The sequence below is a fragment of the Ambystoma mexicanum genome, chromosome 3p, assembly GCF_040938575.1.
Source record: "Ambystoma mexicanum isolate Mex_15411 chromosome 3p, UKY_AmexF1_1, whole genome shotgun sequence".
Classification (NCBI taxonomy): domain Eukaryota; kingdom Metazoa; phylum Chordata; class Amphibia; order Caudata; family Ambystomatidae; genus Ambystoma; species Ambystoma mexicanum.
The window spans coordinates 755,979,323-755,996,913 of NC_090925.1; the positions used below are offsets into that span (position 1 = coordinate 755,979,323).

At 45.1% G+C, this 17,591-nt stretch overlaps 1 protein-coding gene across 1 annotated transcript in view; it reads right to left on the reverse strand.

Moving 5' to 3' along the window:
* The window catches only part of LOC138580810 (cytospin-A-like), a 437,746-nt gene extending 422,926 nt beyond the window's left edge, over positions 1 to 14,820 (reverse strand). The window contains exon 1 of the mRNA XM_069651662.1: positions 14,685 to 14,820. The gene's annotated coding sequence lies outside the window, so the exon portion shown is untranslated. The remainder of the gene's footprint in view (positions 1 to 14,684) is intronic.
* Between the last annotated feature and the right edge of the window lie 2,771 nt (positions 14,821 to 17,591).

Sequence of the window (17,591 nt, forward strand, 5' to 3'; positions counted from 1 at the left end):
ATCTAAACACCAATGCTTTGAGGTTGTTGAAGCTCTTCTAAACCCAGAGTCTTCTGATACAAGGGTGACAAGGTTAGCCACAGCTGGAAGAGTGGCAATACAGCTTTGGGGTAACTACTGGAAAGAAGAAGGTGTGCATAAAGCTGGGGAAGGGAGCTGGGTGCTTGTTAAAAGAACTGATCAACAATCTGAATCTCAGACTGTTGGAGCTGAAAGAGAGAAGCAGTCTAGAAGCCAAGACATATTTGTGTGGTAGCTGTAAGACAGACGGAAGAGGCAAAGAGGCTTCCCTTTCTTATGGCATAGGAGAGAAGAGTGGCTTGCATACCTGTAGAGGTCGAAGAGTCTTTTCTAAGTTGACTGATATATTTTCAAATTGCAGCAGAAGCAGTAGAACTGTGGTGGTCTAAACTTTTGTCAGAACACTTATTTGAATGTAGTTGAAGCAGTACTAGACTATGAAGCAAAGGCGCCTGCTTTCACAGTACCATTTGTAGAAGGGAGTTGCTAAGGAGAAAGCAACCCCCTTTGAAGAAGCATCATGACAAGTTATATTAAAGAGACTGCAGAAGTTACAAAGAAAGAGCTTTTAAAGCAGAAGTGGCATTTTTTGTTTTGAACTTTATCCATTCTATCTTAGAAGGAGGTTATCCTGGATTACCATTGGGGCCGTTTTCCTTGTGGAACATGGAAAGGGAACTTTTTTTAACAAACAAGGAACCAGTGGATTTTTGTTTTGAGTGAACTTTGGTTTCTTTGGAACTTTTCAATAATTGATTGGACATTCCTGGGGAACGAGATCTACCAAGGACAAGTAGAAGTCATCCAAGACCCTGGTTATTTGGTAATCTTTCATTTATGTTGTTTATGCTTTGTTTTGACTGTTTTGTTATTTAGTGTGAGGGCCAGTTTGTGCATGCTAGAATATATTCCCTTTGATCCTAGACAAGGTAGGGAATCCTCTGGTAGAGTAGGCCTAGTTGGGTTTTCTTTGCATTTTCTGTTTAAAATAAAATGTCAAATACTAAGAAAACTACAAGCAGTTGTCCATCTCGCATTATTAACCCCTCAGAGGGGTCAAGCGCCCAACTTGCAGAGAGGGTTAAAATCCGGGCTTCGCTGCTTAACCAAAGTGTATGATCCAGGGGAAATAATGTAGCACTCACGCCCAAGCAGGGGGCGTACGTGGCAGGCAACAGCCCGAGCCTAGGCTGGCCCGAGCAAAGCGCAGGCTTCGGCAAAGGGTGTGGGCCATTACCGGGCATGCATGCTGCCCTGCTGTGGCGCGATTGCCATTCACCTCCCAGCGTTTACCCAGGGTGCAAATAGTTTTTATGTCTTGGGAGATAATCCCCAGAGGAAAAGAAAAAGATACCCGCTGCCACTGAAAAAGGAACTAAGTCTTATTTTCTATTTCTATGGTGACCAGGGAGCTCCGGTCCAGCAGGTAAGTGGGGAGGTAGGGCGGGGATGGTGAATGGGTTTGTTTGGGGCATGTGGGGGGGCAACAAGGAGAAGACTCCATGGTGCCGCACCACATTAAAAAAGAAAATAAGGGTGGCAGCACACAGTGAAGGGCTTCGGGTTGCTGGAAATAGCAGGCGAAGACTGTGTATTCTCGCCCGCTGTTCCAGCCAGATGTGTGGCTGAGCACCCTTCCCCGGATGCAAATGCAGCACTCACTGAAACTTAACTGCAAATATTCAAGTTCTTACAAGTTCACGTTAATCAGAAAAAACGAAATTACATTGGGGCAGATTTAATGATTTTTGGTACAAAATAGGTGTGCGCCTCAGACTCAGCAAAAATGTTCTTATTGTTGCACTGGCTCTCCATCCGACATCTAGCACTTGATTTGGTAGGTAGATAGTATTGTCTGTGGTGTCAGTCAGAGTGGTGTTTAAGGAGAGTGGAGAGTGGTGTTGGTCCATCTGTGGTGATTTATTGTGATGCATATGGAAGTTGGTGTCAAACATGTCTTCAATTGCTGTACATTCCATTGCGTAACCGGAGTACTTTTGTCACTGGAGTCGTGTGACAAGATGTGTTGTCCTTTAGGGTGGAAAGTAAAATTGATGATTTTGAGGTAGTTACTGTTGCCATGTCTTGCCCAACCAACCACCCGATAACTGGGGACCTTTTTTACTTTGGAAACATCACAGTAAGTCACATTTATTTGCTTATATTCATGCAAAACATATTTTCTCTGACTGTTATGCCCTATTCGCACACAGGGAATTGCGCTCAGCCAATCAGGTGGCTGGAACAGCAGATGAGAATACACAGTCTTTTCCTCTCCTTAAGTGTTACAGATGATTGCTTGATGTGCAGATGTACCTTTGTCATTTGATTACAGGCAAATGGGTTAATCACAAAGGGTCTCGGGGGGGTCTACCTACGTCTTGAACGTATTATGACTTATTGGGCAATTTAAGGAGATCTTAAGTTGTCAAACATCAGGTGTGAAATGATAGACCATTATCGGTTTTAGGCTAATTATAAAGAAAAAAGATATCTTTAAAAAACTGTTGCATGAATACATGAGTGTGTGTGTCTGGCACAAATGCGCATTTGTGGCACTGAGAGCAACATGATGTAGTTATTGCTGGGTTCAGCGAAGGAATATACAGACAGAAAGCAGGATTGTATTGGGGCACTAGCAGCATGAAAGGTGCCCAGAGTAAGCATATATTATTCAGACAGGCCTGTTATTGGGCACTAGCAGCATGAACATATGTTTTACAGGTTCTATACTGGCATGCATTGCCGAGACCAGCCTCATTACTTTCTTCTGGACACAGAGTCTGAAAAGGGACAGACCTCATGATCTGGTTTGGACAGAATATGCGGTCATACGTATTGTTGAGAGAGGCCTCCTGTCTTTTTTTTCCCCATTGGAGACCGCTATCATCAACACCTGTTACAAAATGTTTCTATGTGCTGTGGTGACCTGGCAATTATTGGTGTGTTTCATGTATGCCCTGCAAAGCAGAGTATGAATTCTACATTGCTACCCAATTTTTTAGAAATCTTGCTGCTAAACACTTTTTTAACCCCTTATTTTAAAAAATATCTAGGGGGAAGCAGCAGCCAAAACCTCACTGGATTAGTTCAGGTGTGCTCGCTCTGTTCAATTCAGGTGAACCATTTTGCAAATTCCCCAGCTACAACTGCTCTAGACTGCAGTGGTATTGCCCATAAGAATGGCTAGTTAGGTCTTACCACCTTCTTGACCACATATTAGGAGAACCCGATATCCCCCATCCAAAAGGAAAATAGACCTTTTCCATAGTTCGTCCCCCACTCCTGCCATGCTGGATACTCCCCCGAGGGGAGGGCAATAGAACGAGGGAAAAGAACAGGGAGCACTCCCACAAAACAGTCATTTTATCGGATGAGATGTGGGTTGGGGTAGGGCAATTGGGATATTTCCTGACAGTCCTATTTCCTTCATCAGGAACTGGGGTGTGATCCACAATCCTGGAAATAGCCCATAGCAGGCTAGTGGCCAGCATAGCAAGGTGGGCCAGGAATCCTGCAGCTGGTTTTGTCAGGGAGGGATGGGGCTAGGAGTTAGTCCATTGAGCCAGAGGAGCAGTCCCTGGTCACGGAGTTTCCCCCAGTGTCTAGACTAATGAGTAGTGGACAGGAAGCTGGACTTGGTCCATTGTCCAGGATTCATTTTACGGTGTATGCAGAGACCAAGGTGCTTAGTAAGGATGCATCATATCCCTGTATCTGGATAATCCCGTCTTTCAAAAATCTCCCCTGTTCCAGATCCCAAATGGCTTTCCAAAAGCCAAAAGCTTTTTTTTTCTCAGAACTCCAGTAATCCTATTCCCCTCGCCACTTGGAAGATTGTTCAGAGACTGACTCAATTAGGATGCAGTGGCAGGGCTTTCAGTGGGCCAGGTCTACCTTGGACTCTGCCCAGGCAAGGTCTGCAAGTTGCTCTCCAGCAGGTCCTCTGTCAGGGCTACCCGACCTGATGTCCCCACGCTAAAAGTCCATGAAAAGTTGAGGAGTGACAATCCAACCCATCCACAGAATATGTTGCTATCACTCAACCCTGCTTAGATTCACACCATCCATTTAAATTGCTTTTTTATATATTGCGCTTCATGCCAGATTTCAGCCTGTAAGCAGGGGACTGGGTTTCAAACCGGTGCTGCTCCACGGTGTGTTTTTCCAAGACGAGCGTGTTGCACCTGAGCCATCTTCCCGGTCCAGTTTCACACATTGAATTCGGTTATTTGTTTGTGAAAGGGAAATCTCAAAAACATTGTTTGATTTTGCAAAATATTCGTATTTAAAATATTTTTTTAAGATAAATAACCATCATGTATTTCCTTCAAACTAAATGAGGGATTTAAACCCGCACCGACCGATTTTGATCTAAATTTGTTTTATGTATTTCATTGATAATTACAGATTAACACTGCTCTTTTAAAATAGACGTTGCTACCTTTCGTATTAGGTATACAAACTCGTCATTGCCCTATGTGAGGGGTCAGTAATGCGAGGTGGATAACTGCTTTTTAGGTTTCTGAACATTAAACATGTTTAGAGGTACGCAAGCTGTTGGGGATTAACGGGAGGTCTGGGGATGCCGGGTGAAGCTCAAAAGGGACCAAATAAGGGTCAGAAAGTATTATGGACTAACCCACTGAATGAAAAAAATGGTGCTGACACCCCTGTTAATAATAAGTGCATGACAAGTGGAAACCTAGCTTGGTGGGAGAGTGAAACAGACTATTACAAACAATTATTGCGAGTTTGGGACCCGCACCCATATCAAGCAGCAAGTATAAGAGTAAGAAACTCCATGTGAAAGCAAGGTTGAAAATAAGTAACACTACGTTTGGCAGGAGAGTAAACCAAACGAACCAAAGGTTCCATTACGAGTCTGGGACCCGCACCCATATAAAGAAGCAAGTATAAGAGTTAGAAGCGCCACGTGAAAGCAAGATTGAAAACAAGGAACACTACGTTTGGCTGGAGAGCAAACCAAACAAACCAGAGGTTCCAATGCAGGTCTGGGACACACACCTAAAGGAGAGGTCAAGGATCACAAACATAAGTAACTGGGGATGGAGCCCTACATCTGAAACGGAGACAATGCATGAAGTAACAGGGTCTTGGCAGAAGAGTATACCAAGACCCCTCAGGTATTGAGAGTCTGGGATTTGCACCCAAATAAAAGGTTGGCATAAAAGGAGTTTAGAACCCTGGGACTAAGGAATGTGTTATACATTTAGAGAATCATTTTCTTTGTATTGAATAAGAAGAGACATTTGTCCTTTTGGAGGCCTAGGAGAAAGGAGCAAACCCCTATTATTGGAATATTGTATTTTCTTAAAATCCTTTGGAAGCCTACCTGACTGAACATTGGAGTTACCTTTATGAACACTGTTTTCTTTAGAGAGAGATAAGCCTTGCACTGTGTTAGTTTATATTGTGATGGACAGAGGTAGGTTTTGGGGACGTGACTGGGACAGACTTTATTCTTTTGGACCTCCTGACTGTTTTCGCTAATTCATTTGAGGCATGGAAACCCCTCTTAGACATAGGGAAATGTAGGAGTTTCCCCAACTCCCACCCTTTTACTTTCAATAAAAGTCTATACCCTGAAAAATGCCTCCCCTGTGTCCGAACCTTGCTCATGTGTTATTAGAGAACCAACTGAAAATTGTATGTTTTTTTGGCCCATTGTTCTAAAAAACGTTGTTGTAGAAGGACAAATGGACATCATTTCAATCCACTATTTGGAACAGGTTTTCAGGAGGGAACCCCACTATAATATTTCAAGATCCCTCTCTATGCACAGACTCTTGGGCTAATTCTTGGAGACGTTTGGGCCCCTCAGTATAAAAATCAAGATGTTCTTGACAGCTGCTGGGATACCATGTCACTGTAGACCATAGCTGTATTTCACTTCTGCGGCTCTGATAAATAAAATATCATAATTGTGGTCCTATAAGTCTGGTTGGGAGGCTAAACTAAGAATAAACCATACCTGGTTTTGGTATGGTGACTGATAAGAGCCCACAGTTAGTCACGACACACACTATTTGATATCATACAAGTGTCAACCCTTTGAGCCAGGCCAGCTATGTGGATTCATGGCTAGCTTGCATGTTTCTACTTCAACAAACGAGATAAAAGGCAGGATGCTGTTCTGTTGGAGGCTGTCTAACAAATCCCCTTCAAGCCCAGTCTTACCAGGATATCGTCCCTGAACCATACTTTAAAGAAGCACATGCATAACCTGGGCTCACAAAATGTACTAGTCCACTCGCATTTGTCAGTAGATTTTATAAATAACTTGTAGCATTTTCATAATACTCTACCTTGTTGGTAAGTATGGGCATGTGTGGAACTTATTTGCCATTTACTGCAAACAAAATTTGTTTGCAGTAAATGGCAAATATAAGTTTCATTGTGCATGGCTGGCCTTTGGGTAGCATTATTGCACTAAATATGAAGTTTATGCTGACATGCACCATTTTACAGAAAGCACTGGAAAATATGTTGCCACCTGTCACCATGGTGTGAGTGCATTTCTCTTACGTCGTGTATGTAAACTAAGGAACATACCCTGAAGGTCTAATAAGATTAAGAATTTGCAAGGCCTGATGGCAAACACCTGAGCTTTGCAAACCAAAGGACCTTTGAAGCTGCAGGCTTCGGAATATGTTTAGAGTGGACAGAGGGGGGAGTGAGATGGGTTTTACCATTTTGTTTTCCTGTGGGGCGCACTTTCATTCCTGTCCCCTATGTTTACTATGGAACAATGCAAGAATATAAAAGGTCACTTGTCACAGCAACAGGGATTCGACCCCATAGAGCAGGCTTGCTTCTGTGCAATCCCCTGTGGCCTTTTATTTTTATATGGAAGGGCTCTCCCACTCCTTGCTTGATTCTTTCCTGGTGACCGAGAAGACCTCTATGGAACCCTGTTCAGTACATTCCAAAGTCCTCTACCAAAGATGTCAAGACGGCTGTATTCAAAGCAGAGGTGAGCTCTGTCCCCTAACCATCCCCTAGAACCAGTGGGGGTGAACTGCTGTGGATAGAGGCCTCAACTGCTGGCTGCACTGGAGCCAGGCTCCTTCTCACTGCAGGTACAAATATCATGCAGGTGCCAGCCAAGCTCCCTAGTGTAGGAGCGCAACAGAAGGATTTACCTTGTCGCTGCAGACCCTGGATTGGGCCTCAGCAACCCAGAAGTCGAGGGGTTTCCATGGGCCCCAATTTGTGCATCGAGCTGCCTGTGAGATACACCGACGGCCATCACCTGCCTGTCCCAAGCTTCTTCGTGCCACATGCCGTTGTAGCTTGGACTGCACTGCGTGTTGGACCTAGTCGACCAGCTCACCAATAATCGCTGAATCACCACCTCAGGAAGCCCCAAGAAGCCTCACCAAAATGCCTGTTGAGCCTCCAAAGACAAGAATAAGGTACTGTTAAGAGGCCCACTTGTCCACTTGAGATCAGAATGACTTAAGCCCCACAGCTGTCTTTATCTTGAAAGGCCTATCATTTGAACAGTGACACTGTTGCAAATGCGTGCCTGATTCACCTCTGCTATGAGTGCTATCACATTTTCTGTGTTGCTTCGATGGGTGGGGATTTTAGTTGATATTTATTTAGTTATTTGCATTTGTGAGTGTTTAATTCAAGTATATATATTTTTGTAGAAACTTAATTTCACATTCTTTATTTTGGAGTCTTTGTACTATTTCTGTTCGGATTGCTACTGTTTATCACATTCACAACCCCCCCTAAGAAAATGGCTTGTCCACATTACCACAAAAGGCGAAGGAGGTATATCTCTTGTCTGTGCCTGTTTAACTTTCATGATTTGGCTGAGAAGGCAGTTAAGCCACTACTACTAGTCGCTGTACTTGTGCGGCACAGTAATAATTTCGTTCCATCAGCACTCAATTCCTTATCCAAGCAAAGACTTGGAAGCTCAGACTCTTACCTGTGAGCTAAAGGAACACACTCGCCTGATAGTCTGTGGTTATAAACCTCAAAGAAGGACTGCCAGTATAGTTCTATAGGACCCTGTGGTCAAGAGGGGGGCCATCTTGGAGTGAATACATGTGTTGATTGCAAACACAAGGCAGCAATGTGATCCCTGTGAGGGCAAGAAAGCCCTCAAATGATTGCTTTTTTTTTTAATAGATGGGCCTCCACTAAGCGAGGCGTTTCTTTATAATCGAGGTTACTAAGAACAATTAATGACATTTGATAATTACAATACAGACAACACACAGTGGTAGACGTATAAGCAATCATTTGAGGGCTTTCTTGCCCTCACAGGGATCACATTGCCGCCTTGTGTTTGCAATCAACACATGTATTCACTCCAAGATGGCCCCCCCTCTTGACCACAGGGGCCTATAGAACTATACTGGCAGTCCTTCTTTGAGGTTTATAACCTCAGACTATCAGGTTAGTCCACTTTCTATTTCGACACCACTGGGCTCTGATAGAAGTGTGCAGGCAGTCCCTCCTTGAGATACAGGTTATTGAAGCTGTGCCCTGCAGCGGTAGATTTTCACCGCGTGAACTGACACATAAGGTAAGCTTCTTTTGATTTTATGACACACACGGCTACCCAACAAATAACTAGAGGGCTGACCGTCTCCTTTGGCTCTTTCTGCCCCCATGCAGGACTTGATTCCCTGGTCTGGTTGACAATGCGAGCTGACACTTAAAAATAACGAAAATAGGAGAAAAAAAGCAAGATAGCGTTTGGGACATTCTTTGTCAAGTAAGTGCTGAGTGTATGTAACCTCCACACTTTTTAAATTAAACCAGCACAGAACTGATATATTCCTTATCCTTTATAGATTCCATGATGCATTATGTGACATGTAGTGCCCAAATGATTACATAACCTATGCTCACGATCAACACGCCGGGCGGGAACTTATAATTAAATTGAGGTCCACGCCAAACGGTAAATATTTAACTTTGACATACCGTATCGTGATTAGTATCCCTTGAAAATCGTATTATTGATCGACTAAAAACATGTATTGATCTACAGCTGTAGATATTTGGACGGACTTGTCGGCCGCCATTATAAGATTGACGAGTGCAATCGCCTCACTCATCACACCAAAAGAAATCACCATAAGGTTAGCAAATTGGCTACTTCTCTGTATTACACTCACACCACGAATACAAAGGTTTTTACTGGTATCTTATATTTGCTTCAATTTTTTATTCACTGTATAGGTGACTACACTGCTACATATGCGTCATGGTGACAGTGTAACCGCCCTCTTAACTCACTGCGTCTTGAAGACGGGTCCTGGGACACTACTGACGAGCCTTTGACTGCAACAGCGCTGCCCTTTGCCCCAGAAACACATCAGATTGTAGACGCCATTATACCATATTTGTGTATAATAGTTATGTGATTCAGTCACACTATTTCTAACATCACGCTAAATAACCAATGTTGATAGATTGTAAACATTGTGATGTGAACTACAGCCATAATTGTGAAGTGTTGTTTTCTCTCCATCTTGTCCATTACGGGTTTCGTAAATGATGAACACTGTATATGGCTTTTTATGTTGTTTTTACTGTTATGTTTGGAGTAAATATTGATTAAAATATGTTTAAGATAACTTTTTGACCGTGGTGGTAGACAGAATTGTATGAAAATTCCACTGTGAGGATAATTTCTGATAAGTAGCCTTCCCCTTGGGTGTGTTAGAGGTGGGTAGCTAGTGGTTAATGTACTCGCTTGTTTGATGCTTTCTGACTCAGCCTGCCTCTGCCTGAATTGCCGAACCCGCATCCTGCCGACCCAAAGTCAATTCCCGCCCAAGCAGTGCATCCTGAAACACACCAGCACTAAAGGTAAGGCTCATCCTGGAATTACGGCTGTGCACGCTGAGTCGGATCTGCCCTCCTCCACAGCCTACATACAACACACCTTTATAAGCAAACTCAGAGTCCCATTGTATCCCTATACCAGTCCCCTCCCCCAAGCCATTCACTGTGCCCTCCATGCCCTCCAAAGCCAGTGAGATGCTCTGAAGCGAGCAATAAGTAGCAAGTCTGTGGTGCCGACTACTAATGCGCAATCTGTGAGCCCCCAAAGAAGTCTTGCCTCCACCAATACCCTAACATGCAACAGGCGATCTCCGGCCCAACCTCACATGCCGCTCCCATTAACAATCTCCCTATCCCATCCGGCACTCGTATACCATCTACATGCCAAAGAAACAGCAAGCTATGCTGCAGAACTCGTACTCACTGCAATCGCTCCGGACTCCCACCAGCCCACATTGCCCTCCGACATCACAACCCCCCCTGCCCAGCAGGCGCCAAGTCGAAGCCACCTGCCCTTAAAATGCAGAAGCCTCACTCGCAGTATCACCCCCTGGACACGGCATACAGCCGTTGCCATATCACCAGGAAACCAAGAGCCATCCGCAGAAAAAAGGAAGCACCTCCCATATATTTCACCTTGCAAAATGTCTGCATCTACTTTAGCGAACGCTGCTAACCTACATAAAGATGTTCTACTATGCGCTATGACTGCACTACCCCCAGCTCTCAAACTACGCCCAATCATTCTACCTCACCTGCCACAACTTTTACTAAGGTTCCCAAGTATATTGCTCCTCCTCCAGGTCTGCCCACTGCCTTGCCACATGTGAATACTGTGACCAAATGTATTATTGCTCCTCCATGTCTGCCCACTGCCCTGCCACATGCGAACAATGTAATGCCAACCGGCCCTGCGTGTACCCCTATAGCCACTACTGCTGTGCTGTGGCACCCATCCCATCCACCGCCTCGCCCAAAGACATCAACACTGATCACGGTGACGCTGCAAAGCTAACCTCTGCAAATTATGCTTCAATTCCCTGCCAGTGTACGCACCGCCTACACAGACTTCGTTCCAGAACTGGCCACGCTACCACCACCACTCCCTCTCCATCACCTACAAGTCCCATTCACAGTCCTAGACCCTCTATGACTCAGCAGCCATTTAACAATACCCCCACGAGTTCCACTTCTAACTCGCTTAAATGTGCTCTTATCAATGCAAGGTCCCTAGGTGACCATGCAGTAGAAATCCACAACCTCATCATAGAGCTGCAGCTAGACATCTTAGCCATAACAGAGTCCTAGCTAAACGATGCCTCAGGGCCTCTCCTATCCATGGCCATTCCACCCAATTATACTATCCACAGAACTGACCGCACAGATGCACCAGGTGGGTGAGTTTTCCTCATAGCCAAGTCCTCACTACAAATCAGGTCATGCCCACTGCCCACTACCTCATGGTTCAAAATGCTACTCCTGAAGCTGACCTCAGACCCTCAATTCACGATCAACTTTCTACTAATTTACAGACAACCCAACTGCCCTAGTATCCCTGAACTAGATATCCCACTCCTAATCACTCCCCCATGAAACCAGCCACTAAATGCATCATACTAGGCAATATCAACCTTGGCTTCAACGCCATCTCTGACCCCAAAGCAACCGCTCCATCAGCTGCCCTCAGAGACTTGCGTTTCACCCAACTCATCACCTCTCCCCCTCACTCCAAAGGGCACATTTTAGATTGGATTCTTAAGGATTATATCCATATCAACATTGATGTTATTGAGCCGGTACCATGGTCTGACCACCTCATTAAACATTTCACCATGAAACTCCAGAAAAGCTCAGCCCTATCCTGGTCCATAATACTCGTAAACTGAACCATGAGGACCTACAACCAGCCCTCTAATCAGCTCTGAGCTCATACACACCTACTCCCAGTCACTCAGCCCAAGACCTGGCCACCCTATATCACGATAGTCTCATCCAGACCCTTAATATTAATGCTCCTATAAAATCCCAAATTTCTAAGCCACACAAAACTAACTACTCTTGGTTCTCAGAGGACCCGATCCACCTATGCAGAAAAAAAGATCCCTAGAACACCTCTGCTAGAAAAAACCCTTGCCCAAAATTTGCCAGGCCCTCGCAACCTTGCCTCTTAACTACAAGAAAGCATTCTTTGCCTGTAAATCCAAATGCTACAACGACTGAATTGCCAAGGCAAGCTCCAATAGCAAGGAATTATTTACAATCCTCTGTGAGCTAGAAACACCCATCCCTCCTGTTGGCATCACACGTACCGACAAAAGCTGGGGCACCACTATCCAAGATGATGCCCTATCCCACAAAATTGAGACTCTACTTGCCAAAATCAGTGCTAAAAAAAAAAGCCCTTGTCGCCAGTAAGTCGCAGGTGACAGTTCCGATCACCCCCCACCCATATCAGGGCACATAGTAGTAACTTCCCCCTTTCACAATCTGCCAAGTCACCCCTGAGCAAGTAGCAGCCACCATTAGAACTCTCAAACCGACTAACTAATGTAAAGGTGACTCCTGCCCAGCTCACATTGTGAAGCTCTGCACACCCACCATCACTGACTTTGCCAATGCATCATTCGCAACAAGATTGGTGCCCTCCTTGATCAAATCGGCTTGGGTCACTCCGCTATTACAAAAGCCCTTGCTGGACCCCTCTATCCCTACCAACTACCATTTAATCAATTCCGTCCCTTTCCTATAAAAACCCTGGATCGCCCAGCCTATGCCCAAGTGCAGCAATTCTTAGAAACCAACCATCTACTAGGAAAAAGGCAATCCGGTTTCCGCCCTAAGCATAGCGCTGAAACTGCCCTACTGGGCTTAAAAATACAAATGGACTCAATTCAAGACTCAGGCAATTTAGCAATCCTACTCTTGACTCGATCTCTCTGCGGCCTTTGACCTGGTTGATCAAAACATCCTTTGTGAACACCTCAACCAGCCCTTCCACTTCTCACCAAAGTCCACTACATGAGTCAAATGCTTCCTCAGTGGTGAGACCACGCATGTATTCATAAGGGACTCTGCGGCGGATCCCATCCCAGCTCAACTCTGTGTTTACCACAAGGATCTTGCCTATCGGCAACCCTTTACAACACATACACAAAACCCTTGTTTGATCTCCTTGACTCCAGATAAATGATCTACACCAATTTTGACGATGATACCCAGATTCTGCCATCTGGTGATTATGACTCGGACACTATTCAAATGAACGCTGTCTACAGTACTATCCAAAACTGGATGGCCACCCACAACCTATGCCTGAACGATGAAAAAAGAGAGCTCCTCATCATCGGCTCCTCACATCGAATCAGACCAGGCATAAACCGTATGCTAATGCCTTGCCTAATATTAAACATTCCATAAATGTCTTACTGCCAATCGTTGGCATAAGTATGCAGTGTTAATAAGCATGACCCACTCTCTCATATTTTCAGAACCATGTGATTGCAGCACTAGTATTGCCCACTTCTCCCATTTTGATATGCAAAAATAATTTTTTTTAGTGGTATCTTACCATATGTCTCATTCTTTCCTTCTTTAGTGATAGTTGTGCTCCAAAAAATTCCCGGGTTATAATCCCACCTGTAACATATTGTAAATATGCGAAAGAATGGGTGCAGTGTCTAATTCCCTATGATTCAAAAATGGAGTATGAATCAAATCTAAGCTTATGCTTTAAATATGTTTTGTTCTGTCAGTATTTTTTATACATTTTTGTTTTTGTGATCTTGTCTTTTATGGACCCTTATTACCCTCCCCACCACCCCGCCTCAATGGCTGTCTTTACACAATATAACATGCTTGTATGTAATTGATTGTATACATGAAGTGAATGTTATACATGCCCTGATTTGATAAAGGCACATGACGTGCCGAAACATGTGTCATCGAAAAGGGCTCTCCTTCGGGGAAATGACAAATTCCTAAAGACATAAAACAAAAATCTGAACCATGCTGTGGAGCAGTTCTTGTGTGGAAGCATTAATCTTGTACATTGACAACGGAGGTGGGGAAGCAGTTCCTCTGACCGCTTTGACACACGTGACACGGATACACCAGTAAGTTGACACTGAAAAAACTCCATTATAAAGTCCCATGAACAAAAGGAGCTTCTCTCACTAACCCAGATGGTCATAGTCAAGAACTACCAGAGAGTGAGGGGAGGAGGTTTCCTCGCTAAGGATAAAGCCTGATAGCCAAGCACTCTACCATCGAGATACAAGCACTACCATCGAGCTACAAGTGTAAACCACCTAATTAGCCCCTTCAACAACATTAATAATTTAGCATTTATATAGCGCTACGAACCCTCAGGCATCTGAGCGCTGCTTATTACCCACGGTGTGTGGTGCTCATTTATCGAGCTCGGAACGATAAAAGGCTGAGTTTGGCCCTGCCGGGCTTCAAACCTGCGTTGGCAGGCTCTGCACAGATGTCAAAGCTAGCGCTCTACTTGCTGTGCTATCGGACCAGACATCAAGCACTCCGAGTGTGCTACAAGAGGTGTTACAATTCTCGCCTAATCCCAATTGCCATCCCCCACAAGCCTCCTCCCCTCCCAGTCAAAACACAGAACTCTGCTGCTAAACAGGAGCAGCACGCTCTCACTAACACACAAGGCCTAACCAAGAACATTATGGCCAGAGGACCACCTTCTGTCACCAACCCAGTTAACAGCGTTAACTTCCACCAACCCCTGGACATATAGCAAAGAACTTCACCAGAGCCCTTTCCGTGGAAGGTCCCTCTCTCAATAGAGGGGAACTTACCTCTGCGGACCCTCTCTGGGGTGGAACGGGGGTGATGGTCAGAGGGTAGGGGGTCGTGGTGCCCGCAGCCCACGACAATGGATTGCAGAAGCGCGATGTCCCTTCCGTGCTGTTGCTCCTAGCTGCTGCGGCTCGCTGGCCCAGCCTCCCACCCCCGCGCCTCCTCAGGATAAGGGCAAGCTGCCGGGATGATGACCCAGGGGTCCGGATGCAGCTGCCTCTCCCTTTCCTGCCCCGTTCTGTCTGTCTCTTTCCTTCTGGAGCTCCTAGCGTGGGTGGGACAGAGGAAGCCTGGCTGAGGCCCTGGGTGCACGAGGGGGGGAAGAGGGGGCGCTTCAAGTCTGTGTGGGTGTGTGCGTGTTTTGAAAAAAAAACGAGCATGCAGCATTTGCCACATGTTTTATAAAGGGGTTGGCAAACCTCGTGTAACCGCTCCCGAGTCCTGCCAATAAAGTTAACATTTGAATTTCGGAGAGGAAATGAAAAGGATGAACAGAAAGATGCGCGGGAATCCTGCTTCCTCTCTCGGAATGCATACGTTTAACCAACAAATGGAGAGACGAAAACTGTGAGAAATAGAAAAACAAGACACGGCAGCAATCGCTCGCGTAAGGCACGACATGCAGCATTAATCATGCGCTATGACGCCCAGTCTATTTTGTGGCGCAATGGAACATTATGCTGCACAAACTTGCATTTTTCTCCCCCGAACATTTTTGTTGTCTGGAGGGTGTGCGGGTGCCAGAGCCACGTTGTTGTTATTTTCACCTTGTGTATGTTTCTGACTGTTAATAGTTGCACGGACGCGGGAACTTACTTTACTCACCTCTCTCCTCCTTGCACACACTGTAGGTAGGACTAGGAACTGAGTGAGTCAACTTACCAGTGTTACCGTCAAGTTAGAAGACAAAAACAAGCTGAATGTCCTTTCAAAACAAGACCGAAACAAGCTGACTCCCGTATGAATACGCTGAAAAAACAAGCACACATATAAAATGCCATGGACAAGTCACAAAAGTCAGAATCGCCACACTAAATTATAAAACTACAGAAAGGACATATTATGTTAAAACGACAAACAAGATTTTATTTAATCTTGATGTTTTTTGCACTGTCGCATCTCCTCTGTCCTTGCAGTCTGCCACTACTTTGGCATTTTATGGGCAATCAGTGTCTTAAGTTCAGTTCTTGTGATCTGCACCTACTTGGGCATTGTATTGTGAATCATGGCAAGTTCAGTTCTGTGATCCTCATCACCTTTGGCAGTTGTTTGGCCCATCAAATCTCTGGTCTGTCAGTCATCTGGCCTGTAACGTCTCTGGTGCTCTGGCCCATAGCTCTCAACTCACCCGCTTTTGGCGGGTGTCACCCGCCTTGAAAACAGATGAATCACCCGCCAAGTCCCTCATGCGCCCATTCGCTTCTATGGGCCTCTCATCCGCCAAAAAGAAAATCAGGTGTTTTCATCCACCTTGGTGACAAAAAAGGTTGGGAGCTATGCTGGCCCGTCACCTCCCTTTTCTGCCGCTCATCTGGTCCTCTGGCCCGTCACCTCTCTGGTCCGCTGCTCATCTGATCATCAGACCTGTCACCTCTCTGGTCCCCTGCTCATCTGGTTTGTCACCTCTCTGGTCCGTGGTTGATCTGGTCCTCTGGCCCGTCATCTCTCTGGTCCGCTGCTCATCTGGTCATCTGACCCCACAGCTCTCCAGGTACAACAAGAGGTTTAGCATGCAAGTCAGTCTTTTAAACATTACATACACCAAGGGTAAGAAAAGAAAACGTTGTGATAGGGCATTCAGATGTGTGTGAAATTAATGCTGTCGTCTGAATCACTTAATGGATCTCTAAAAGTATGTAGCATGCATAATCCATTTGATCAGTTCAGCATGCGGATAGTAATTTTGATCAGTCTTACTGAATAAATATTCTTTAAAATGAAGAATTTGCATCACATTTTATCAGCACCCCCCAACCCCCTTTGGTACTATTCAAACATCCGCCACACAAGGAATGAATTGCCATTTTCAACGGTGGAGCACTTTTTAATTGGTGCCCGAGACAATTGTATGCTCCAGTCCCACTTAGGCTGTAGGCAATGAGGAGTGGGCACACCAAGAGACCATGAATATGGCAGAGGATGCAGTGTATACAACCAACAAAGAACACAAGATATCAGCTGGAGCATGTAAGGCCAGGGAAAACAATAGCACAGGCTCTATGGGTTGCAATATATGCTACTGGGTATATGAGGGCTGGCCTAACCCCTTAACAGGCATTGTGGGGACTGGAGATCTGGTGACAGGACAAGTGGACATGTCATGTCTGTGATCCCCAATGATCTCATTATCATGTGCATAGTTTCAGTATCTGGGCCTCAACGTTAGCCTGAGTCCCTCCCAGCTCAGTCTTTCAGAGCCGCTTGCCCACTTGCCTCCCCTCGCTGTTGGGACTGAGAGCCACCGTAATCACAGCTTTGCCTTGCAGGCTGTAGCCACGCTGCGTCACCCTCTCCGCAATTAAAGGTAGAAGATTCATAAACCACGCCAAACCTCCTCTTTCTAAAACAAACACTCATCCACATACAGGCTCAGACTGGCCTATACGGCAATAGGCCCATGGCCAAACAAAAAACACAAAATGTTGGTGTGGGACAGTTTTTGTGGTCAAAGTGGGCCCCTTTTTTGACCCATGTGGGCCAGTTTGATTAGTTACTTCACTATGCGGATAATAGTTTTGAGCAGTGTTGCTGAGTAAATAGTCTTTAAAATGCACAGTTTGCATCCCATTTTATTTTTTAAAAAACTCCCCCTTCAGTACTATTCAAACAGGGTCAGAAAAGGAATGAATTGCCATTTACAACTATAGGCCACTTTTTCATTGGTGCCTGAGACAATTTTATGGCCC